This window comes from Suricata suricatta, chromosome 8, assembly GCF_006229205.1.
Source record: "Suricata suricatta isolate VVHF042 chromosome 8, meerkat_22Aug2017_6uvM2_HiC, whole genome shotgun sequence".
Lineage (NCBI taxonomy): Eukaryota > Metazoa > Chordata > Mammalia > Carnivora > Herpestidae > Suricata > Suricata suricatta.
This window is the reverse complement of record NC_043707.1, coordinates 19,458,559-19,468,603: the sequence shown is the minus strand read 5'-3', so window position 1 is coordinate 19,468,603 and position 10,045 is coordinate 19,458,559. Positions and strand designations below refer to the sequence as shown.

Below are 10,045 nucleotides of genomic sequence, written 5' to 3'. Positions count from 1 at the left end.
TCTGAGTCATTAGCATCAGCTCAAGGAGATCAATTCCAAAGTGCTTTGTTTTCAGACTGAGCAAAGGTGGAAATGGGGCGGGGGTGAAGATGCGGACCCCTGATTGCCTGGTGACCATATGGGAGGCTGCGGGCAGGCACCTTCACATTTCTGCTTCTGTGACCTTGACCTCATGTCAGCTCGGTTGCAGCCTGTGGCCATCAGGAGTGAAGCTGACACAGGTGAGCGGGAATGGAACGCTTCCTGAGACGCTCCGGTTTTCCTCTTCAGGGAGTCCACCTGCTTTCTGAAATTGAAATGAACTTTTGCTCCAAGTGAGAGGCAGGACCTTCTGGACTTTGAGAGCAGTGGAACCTTTAAATGAGTCAGTTCATCTCTGGTGCCTTAATGTGCTCATCTGTAAAGAGGGATCATTTGTTCCTTGTCACCTTCCAAGGGCCCCTATTGAAACAGCAATGTGTTATAGTGTAGTATTTGTCCAGGGCACATGGACCCTGAGATTGCTTCCTTTTATTTATTTTTTTAATTTTACATTTTGGGTTTCATTGGATGGAGCTATCTTTATTTGTAGAGGAAGAGGGTGGTCTGCATAGTCAGAGTTTTTAAAAGACATTCACTGTTGAGGATTTCCATCAAAATTAAAACTTTAAAAAGTTTTAAAATTTTAAATATTTATAATGTTTATATAAATATTTATATTTATATATTTATAATATGTATGCTTATAATACTATATGCAATATACAAATATTAATAAACACAATTTTTAAAATTTAAAATTATTAACCTAGATATAAACACATATTTATTATATTATGTGTAATATAATATGTAATAGTATATTATGTGTAATTATTATATTAATATAATATACTTTTAATAATACAATTTGATTAATATAATATAATTAATAAATATATTTATTATATTGACATAATCATATTATATACTAATATATAATATATGGAATATGTTAAGTGATATATTAAATATATTTATATTTTTAAAAATATTATACATGTAAAACATATTTTATACATCTCTATTATGTAATAATTTGGTCTGTTTACATAATTCGGGGGCTAAAATCTCCTTCAAGAGTGAAACTCTGTCTCTCCAAAGGCCACCTCCCTCCTGGAAATGTAGGACACTCTCTAAGGACACCAGCCGGCCCTGACAACAGCCCTCCATGAGAGAAAGAGGCACAAAGAGAGAAATCAATTCCCCCTCCAGGCCAGACACCAGACAGGCCTGTGTCCCCAGCTGTGTCCAAGGCTTCCTACAAGTGTTTTAGGATCAGAGCCACTCTCCAGCCCTGCCCCTTCTCTTAACCTGATTAGGAGAAATCAAGGGGATTTAAGGTCCCTACTTTGAGCACATATCACTGTCCTCTGTCCTCTTTGGGACCTGGTTTGGCCTTTCAGGTAATAGGAGGCCGAAGCTGACTGCTCACATGTGACCCTTGGTGACTGACTGTGTGGGGGGTCTTGTGCTCAGGCCTCTGATCGCCCCTCTCCTCCTTCATGGTTCCCAACTCCTGATGCTTTTGCAAAATACTCCCACTCGGCTCCCACCACTTAACTCACAGTCTCTGGGGGTTTAGAAGTTCTCCCCAGATGAGGGTACTACAACCCAGATTGAGCACCACAGCTTTATTTATTTTTTTATGTTCTTGTAACCTTATTTTAGAGAGATAGAAATGGCACTAGCATGAGGAGGGGAGGAGCAGAGGGAGAGAGAGACAGAGGATCCCTAGCAGACTCTGAGCTGTTGGCACAGAGCCTGATGCGGGGCTTGAGCTCACAAACCGTGAGATCATGACCTGAGCCAAAGTCAGACCTTCAACAGACTGAGCCACCCAGGTGCCCTTGAGCACCACTGCTTTAAAGCAAGCCTTCAGGGGTGCCTGGGTGGCTCAGTGTGTTAAGTGTCCGGCTTCGGCTCAGGTCATGATCTCACAGTTCGTGGGTTTGAGCCCCATGTCGGGTTCTGTGCTGAGAGCTAGTTCAGAGCCTGGAGTCTGCTTCAGATTCTGTGTCTCCCTCTCTCTGACCCTCCCCTGCTTGCACTGTCTATCTCTGTTTCTCAAAAATAAATTTAAAAAACATAAAAAAATAAAATAAAACAAGCCTTCATGCCAGTCCTTGTTTCAGTGAATTCCTAATCCCAATCCACTGTCCTGTCCCCTGTCTCCTTCCTTCACACAGCTCCTGACAGCCTGACCGTCTGCTCCCTCCATCTCCGCCCCAGGGCTGGTAAGCTTTGGACTGACTCAGTCATCCTTGGCTTTATTTCTTCTATTTCGGCAAGATATATAAGAGAAGTTTCAGCTCTCTGGCATGCTCCCGTGGGTGGGACTCCATGATTTTGTAACGAAGAAGAAACAAAGCTCTGTAATAATACTAAGTCACCAGTTTTCGCTGGGACAACCCTCAGACTCGGAACAGCGGAGTCACTGGTCCGTCCATGCACAATTCCTGTTGTTCTCCTGTGTGGCCAAGTCTTCCTTCCCCAGGAGAATCTTTCACACTATGCAGGTGAGGGTGCATCTATTATTTTTTTTAATTCTTTCAAAATATTTATTTATTTAGAAAAAGAGAGAGAGGGGGAGCAGGGAAGGGGCAGAGAGAGAGGTAGAGAGAGGATCCCAAGCAGGCTCCATGCTATCAACACAGAGCCCGACTCAGGGCTCAGTCCCACAGACCATGAGATCACGACCTGAGTCGAAGTCAAGAGTCAGATGCTTAACCGACTGAGCCATCCAGGTGTCCTGAAGGTGCACTTATTCTAAGGTTACTTTGAATCTGTAAGCCTACCTGTTTTCGAAAAAAAAGTGGGGGAGAAGGCAAATAATTCACAAATTCAGATGTTTTGTTACTAGAAACAATTTACTAGCTGTAACAATCCAAGTGTACCAGGCACTCGACATGGGGCAGGGACCTTGAGGAATGATTTGTTCATTGTGATGGCTAATGGCATCCCCCAACAGCTCCAGAAGGGATACTCCTGCCCTCCATGTTTGCAGAGGAGTATGCTGAGGGTCAGAGAGATCAGAGACTCGGGGATGGACAGGGCAGAGACGGGACACACACGCTCATTTCCTAACACTAAATCCGACACTTATAACAGCTGCTCTGTACGGACTCTCACGTCACATGTCAGAACGGTCAGCACCAATGGATTGTGATGCTGCCCCTGTGTTAGTCAGGGCTCTTCAGAGAAAATGGACCAATAGGAGGTAGATAGATAGACAGACAGACATATAAAATCTTTAAATAGATATATAGCTGTAGTTACAGATGTATTTTTAGATATAAAAACATATCCCCATCAACCTATCTTTCTCTCTAGAAAGAGACGTGTTATAAGATATTGGCTCACACAGTTACGGAGGCTGAGAAACCCCACATTCGGCCACCTGCAGGCTACAGACCCAGTGAGGCTGGTGTTGTGAAGTTCAAAGGTGTTGGAGCCAGGGGAGCGAGAGGGGCAGATTCCGGCCTGAGCGTGAGGTCCAAGAACCTGAGGAGCCAAGGGCAGGAGAAGATTGATGTTTCAGCTCATGCAATCAGGCAGAGAGCAAATTCAACCTTCCTCTGCCTTTTTCTTGCGTTCAGACCCTCAATGGACTGGAGGATGCCCACACACCTAGCAGGGGACCATCTGCTTTACTCAGTCCACCAATCAAATGCCAATCTCTCCCAGAAACAGCCTCACAGATGTACTCAGAAACGATGTCTAACTAGCCATCTGGGCATCCCGTGGCCCAGGAAGGTTGACACATAAAATGAACCATCACGGCTTCTGGGGCAGGGCTCCTCCAATGCCCAGATTCGTGGGGTCCTCCTGTTGAAATGCAGACTTGGAGCCAGGAGGCCTGGGTGGAGCCTGAAAGCCTGAATTTCTAACTAGCTCCCAGGTAATGCTGATGTCACTGGTCTGCAGGCCACCCTTGGGGAGGCCAGATTGGGGAAGCAGTCTCAGGCCACAAGGAGATGGGAGCACTGATGACGAATCTAGGTCCCTGGGAATGGTTCCGGCCAAGGTAGGCATCAACCTGAAATGCTGGGCTGGCCCGTGCCTTCAGGCTTAAAGAATTGCATTGGAATTATCTGTGGGTGTCATGCAAGATCATGGAGGGCGCTGCTGCTCTGGAAAATCTATGAGATTGGGGTCATGGTCTAATGGTTCTCTCCTCTTCCTCACCCCACATACCCTTCCCCCTCCAAAACTTGGGCCCTGTTTTGGAACTGGTCCTCTGATGGGGACCACGGGAACAGGGTTCAGGGGTGGGCTGTGAAGCTGAATGCATAGATCACATGGACTTTTGCATTCACTCCAGACTCTCTCTCCGGTTCTCACTCCCAGTTAATGAGATTCCCGTTGGATGCTTTCTCCTCCGGATGCTCTCCTCCGGTCTGCCCTTTGTCCGTGTAGCTGCACCAAGACGGAGCAAAGCAGGTGCCCTGGGCTTCACTGCAGCCGCAGACAGGCAAGAAGGTCAGCGGTGTCCACGGAAAAGGAGGCAATGCCTTCCAGGGACATTAATTTTTCAGTTTGTGTGTTCGGATGTGTGACAGCATGAGGCTGACAGGCTGGATCTCCGGCCCCCATCTGCCTCAGAGCTGAAGAATGGCTCTGGATGTAGAATAAAATTTAGTTCCAGCGAGGCTCGCCTGGCTGGGTCCTCCACAAACAGCGGACAGGAAGGCAGAAAGGCGTTCCACCTGACTGTGTCCCCTGCCCCATCCCACATCACACACGCTCTGTTCAGTGTCTCTGCTGCTTTCTCAGGGGTAGATCACACTATGTCCAATATGGAGATGAGAACACTGAGGTCCAGTTACCCTACAGTCAATGTCCTACAACCATTCTCTTCCATTGAACAAATGATGAGAAATGACTCCATGGAGGGGAGTGTTCTGGGCCTTGGAGACACAGTAGCCATCAAGATGGACACCATCTCTGTCCTGCAGGGTCACAGTTGAGGAGACCAAAAATGCAATGACACAACTTCCTAAAGCCATTCAAGTTGAGAAGCAAATAATCGCAGGGCCGAAGAAGAGGATGCCAGGTAGAGATTTACTTTAGGCAGAAAGTCCCCAGACTGCCTCTCTGAGAAATCACCAGTAACGGCTGTGGAGCAGCCAGTGATAAAAAGCATGGGGAGGCGGGTGGGGAGAACGTTCCATCAGGGTGAGTATGTGCACAGGCAGTGAGGGAGCGAAGCCCCGGAGAAGCCCAAGGGCCTGGAAGAAGGTGTGTGTGGTCGAAGGAAGGACTCAAGAGATGAGGCTGGAAGATCATAGGTCCTTGTACACAGAGTGAGTTTGCATTTTCTTTGGCCTAAAACCCATTCAAGTGTGGATTCCGCCCCAAGTCTTCAAGGTTTCAAAGACTTGCTTTTTCATTACAGCAATGGTTTTCAAAGATCTATTTTCTTTACTTTTCTTTTTTAATTTTTAAGTGTTTATTTATTTATTTATTTATTTATTTATTTATTTATTTATTTATTTCCTGAGACAGAGAGAGACAGATAACAAGCAGAGGAGGGGCAGAGAAAGAAGGGAATGAATGCAGAATTGAAAGCAGGCTCCAGGCTCTGAGCTGTCGGCACAGAGCCTGACACAGGGCTCAAACTCATGAACCGTGAGATCATGACCTGAGCCAAAGTCAGATGATCAAGCAACTGAGCCATCCAGATGCCCCTCAGAAATATATTTTCAAAACAGTAGAACCCTTTTATCAAATGAAATCTTATGAAGATCCCCCTAAAATGCAAAACAGAGAGGAGATTTGTCAATCTGGCCCAAACAAGGGTTGGCAGGACCCCATCTACCAACTTTGCCTCTTTCTCAACCCCTGCACTGAGTCCTGAGACATTTGAGCTTACTGGAGGTGGGCAGACTCATTCATTCACTCCTTCCCTCACTTATTTATTCAGCTGACAGATATTTATTATCCAAAGCTGCATCTACTACTGGACTCCTCAGTTCATTACTATCTATGATTAAGGCAGTTTCAACTGGATTTCTGCATTTGCAAATGAAATAGGGAAAATAGCATCCAAAACAGAGATTTCCATCCAAAGGGAAGGAGCAGAATGATGCATTCAGGAATGAAGTCCACGAGACAAAGACAAAGAAGAGACAAAGGAAGATAAAGCTTGAAGTGCATGATGAAGATCGAACGTGGGACCCCAAAAAGCTCATGGTGGTCTGATTCATAAAGAAGAGCGAAGCAAAGGGCTGTGCCTGAGGCTGTCTGGGGTCACAGTTCCTTCCAGATCATTGCTTTTATTAATTCCAATACGTGTTTATGGAGTATCTACTAAGTGCCAGGAGCTGTTCTAGGTGCTGAAGATGAACAGTGGTTGCCAACAAAGGCTTTCCCACACGGACTACTGAGGACACAAAATAATTGAGTCTAAAATTAATTGGGGCACCTGGGTGGCTCAGTCGGTTGAGCATCGACTTCAGGTCAGATCATGATCTCATGATCTGTGGGTTCAAGCCCCTCATTGGGCTCTGAGCTGATGGCTCAGGGCCTGGAGACTGCTTCAGATTCTGTGTGTGTGTGTGTGTGTGTGTGTGTGTGTGTGTGTGTGTGTGTGTCTCTCTCTGCCCCTTCTCTCAAAAATAAGTGAACTTTAAAAAAAATTTTTAATTGAGAGGACTGAGTCTTAATTGTGTGTGTGTGCTCATGTCCTTTCCCAAATCCTAGAAGTTACTAGGCTTTCAATAAAATATCATTACAGTTGGTTGCATTGAATGAGTGAAACCCACATATCCAAAACCTGCATCTCTTGGCCACTTTGGAAGACAAGTTAGTTCATTAAAAAAACAATAACCCTAAAGATTACGTCTTGGGCTCCATCCCTAGTCTGATCCCCTGTTTCTTCTCTTCCACCTGCAGGCAAGAGCTCACAATCTAGGTACAAATTTGAGGCCCCTCTCTTACGCTTCTGAGGCTTTACGAATTGAGCAAGAGATAAAAATGGATTTTCAGAGAATAAAAACATTCTGCCAAAATGAAGGAGAGACTGATGCTCATCTTGAGGTGGGTCCTCATAATCTGTAGTCCTAAGAATTTGGAGGCAGGAACAAAAAGAGACCATCAGGGCACCTGGGTGTCTCAGTCAGTTAAGTGTCCAACTTCAGCTCAGGTCATGATCTCACGATTCATGGGTTCGAGCTCCATGTCGGGCTCTGTGCTGACAGCTTGGAACCTGGAGCCTGCTTCAGATATTGGGTCTCCCTTTCTCTCTGCCCTTCCTCTCCTCATGCTCTGTCTCACTCCTTCAAAAATATACATTAAATTTTGTTAATGTTTTTTTTTTTAAAGAGACCTTCAACTTTATTTTGACCTTGGGGTCCGAGGACATGAGCACCAGGCAGGCTGGGTCCTTAGCACCTTTGGCTTGGTGAGAAGGAGGAGTTTATAGGAACGATTTCTACTCCTGAGGCAGCTTGGGCTGAGGGACTAGACACCAGGCTGTTGTCTCCAACCTGTCCTCCCATTTCCTGTGCTTCATGCAAATCATTCCCTGCAAAGAGACCTGGGGGGGGGGCTTCTGGCCCTAGCAACTCATTATTTGCTCACAGGCAAGTCTTGATCTTGGTTGCCGAACGAGCAACCCAGCAGGTAGGCACACATGTGCTCTCATGCCCAGGCATGCGCGCACACACACCCAGAAGCAAGCCTGGCTCTGCCGGTCAATCGTGTGTAAAATGTCAGCCTGGCCTTCCTGTGAGTGTTTAGAAACAGGCTGAAGAGCCCTTGATGAGAAACCGTTGGGGGGTTTGTTTTCTGTAAAAGGTTCTGTCACTATGCCCAGCAGATCATTATATTTTTTTCCTTCTAGACAATGAGAATCTTCTTTTTTGCAGAGAGCAGAAAACAAACCCATGCCCATTGGGTAGGTAGGGAAAGTCACGTAACCGCTGGCATATTGTGTTTTGGGAATCAGCCTGGCTTTGCCACATGGTCCCATGGGGCTGTTGGAAATGCGGGTGTGTGCCAGACTCTTTTGGGCCTAATCTCCCTTTTGTTTGGAAAGCTGAGGATGTGGCTTCTTTCCCTTCAAGTACTGAGATGCCCCCACTGCTAACCAGACAGAGCACCATGGCTTCAAATATAGAGCGTTCCTAGCCTTCCATGCCATAGCAACTGATGATGCTCAGCACCAAGTGCTAGGCACCAGCCTGACCATGGTGCATTGTATGGACGTGTTTAATCCTGCATCGACCCCATCAGATAGGCTCTGTTACTAGAAGTCCATTGGTGGGGTGCCTGGGTGGCTCCATCGGTTAAGCAGCTGACTTTAGCTCAGGTCATGATCTCACGGTTTGTAAGTTCGAGTCCCACGTCGGGCTCTGTGCCCTCAGTGAGGAGCCTGCTTGGGATTCTCTGTCCCCCTCTGTCCCTGCCCCTCCCCAGCTCATTCTCTCTCTCTTTCTCAAAATAAATAAATAAACTAAAAAAAGAAAAGAAAAGAAATCCATTTGGTATCCAAAGAAACTGAGGCTACTTTGGTTAGGCTACACCAAAATTGATAAAGTTGAGCTATCATGCTATCCTATCCTGCCTGGGAGGGCTGGGGGTCTCCCAGGGGACTATGAGTGGCACTCCCTGCTCCCCCCCAGGAGCACCTGACCACTGCCCAGCATTTCTGGGTAGATTCAGGGAGAGACGCACAGACAGGAATGTACCAGCAGGTGCCCCTGTAGGTACCAGCTGAATCTGGCAGCCGGAAGCAGAAGGTGATTTTTCTTCCTCTGTGTGTCTCTCCTTCATTCCCACTCCTCTCCAGAACAAGTCCAAAGAAATCCTCAGCTTCTGTAACCATTTTGTGGAAACTCTGCCTCGTTTTCTAACATGGGCATGTCCTTCTCCTCCCCAGATGCCGGGCTGTTGACGTGCATTGTTGCTGCCTTGGGAGTCTCTGGTTGGTAAGTAATTGCTTGAAGTGTCCTCTTTCTTGCCTCTGAATGGTTTTTATAATCATTTGGAGGTGGCCAATAGGCCAGGGCCCTGACAGCATTGCCCAGGGCCTGTGTGTCATTGGCCACATTTTCTGGATGTTTCTACGGGGCCGCAGCTCACAGCAGCATTTGGAGCCCAGCCGGACATTCCCTCAATGATCCCAATTTGCAGAACCGAGAATCAAGGCAGGAGGGCCTTCATGGGTCTCGTGTCCACAACCTTTTATTGGTCTGTGAAGAAGTGCTTTTGATGAGTAGTTGAATCTGCGACTTCTTGTAACCAAATCTCCCATAAGGAAAGGAAAGCCCTTCAGGTTGAAGGGGGGGTCTGCTTAGCCTCAGATCCCTTCCTCACCATTTGGTTCCCTAATTCCCATCCTTCCGTTCCAGTCAGGGAAGCACCCGGAGCTAGCGTCTCCCCTGGGGCTCCGTCTGCACCGCAGCAGCTCAAAGCCCGGGCTCTGCTGACCCTGGCCCACGCACATCACGCAGCTTCAGCGCGCTCGCTCCCTGCGAGACAGGGTCCCGCTTTGCTAAAATAGCCTTTGCTTACCTGGCTCCCCAGTCTTGCCTTCTCTCATCTCCCAGGCAGGCTAAGGGCACAGGGACCTTCTGCACGTAAATCTGGCCATGCTACCACCTGTTTAACCACCCCGCCCCCACCCCCCACTTCCATCATTTCCCACTGACCTGGGGATGGAGTCAGGACTCCTTTCCAAAGATGCAAATACCCTTCCTACCTGAGCTACTGTTTTATTCTCCAGACTCATCTTTTGCCGTATCCCTTGCACCTGGCTGGAGGGGACGGTGAGCTGTACCTTACATGTGCCAAGCCTGCCCTGATGCCAGGCTCTGCAGAAGGTAAGCCCCCGCCGGGAGCAGCCTCCCCGCCTGCCCTGGCTGCACCTTCCCTGGCCTCAGCTGTCATTCCCTGCTACGTTTCTGATGCTCTTCTGCCCCATTAGGGACCTTCTTGCCCCTCTGGTGCTCTCAGAGCCCTGTGGGCTTTCCCCGTCACCCCCCTGGGGCCCTGCCTTGTCTCCTCATCTGTTGCCCGCTCT

General features: G+C 47.5%; 1 long non-coding RNA gene across 1 annotated transcript; it reads left to right on the top strand.

Annotated features, from left to right (window-relative positions):
- The first annotated feature begins 7,682 nt into the window (after positions 1 to 7,682).
- On the top strand, positions 7,683 to 9,839 carry LOC115300269. Its single transcript, XR_003912573.1, has 3 exons — positions 7,683 to 7,749; positions 8,903 to 8,951; positions 9,749 to 9,839. It is a non-coding gene; the product is annotated as an uncharacterized LOC115300269 (long non-coding RNA).
- Positions 9,840 to 10,045: the final 206 nt, after the last annotated feature.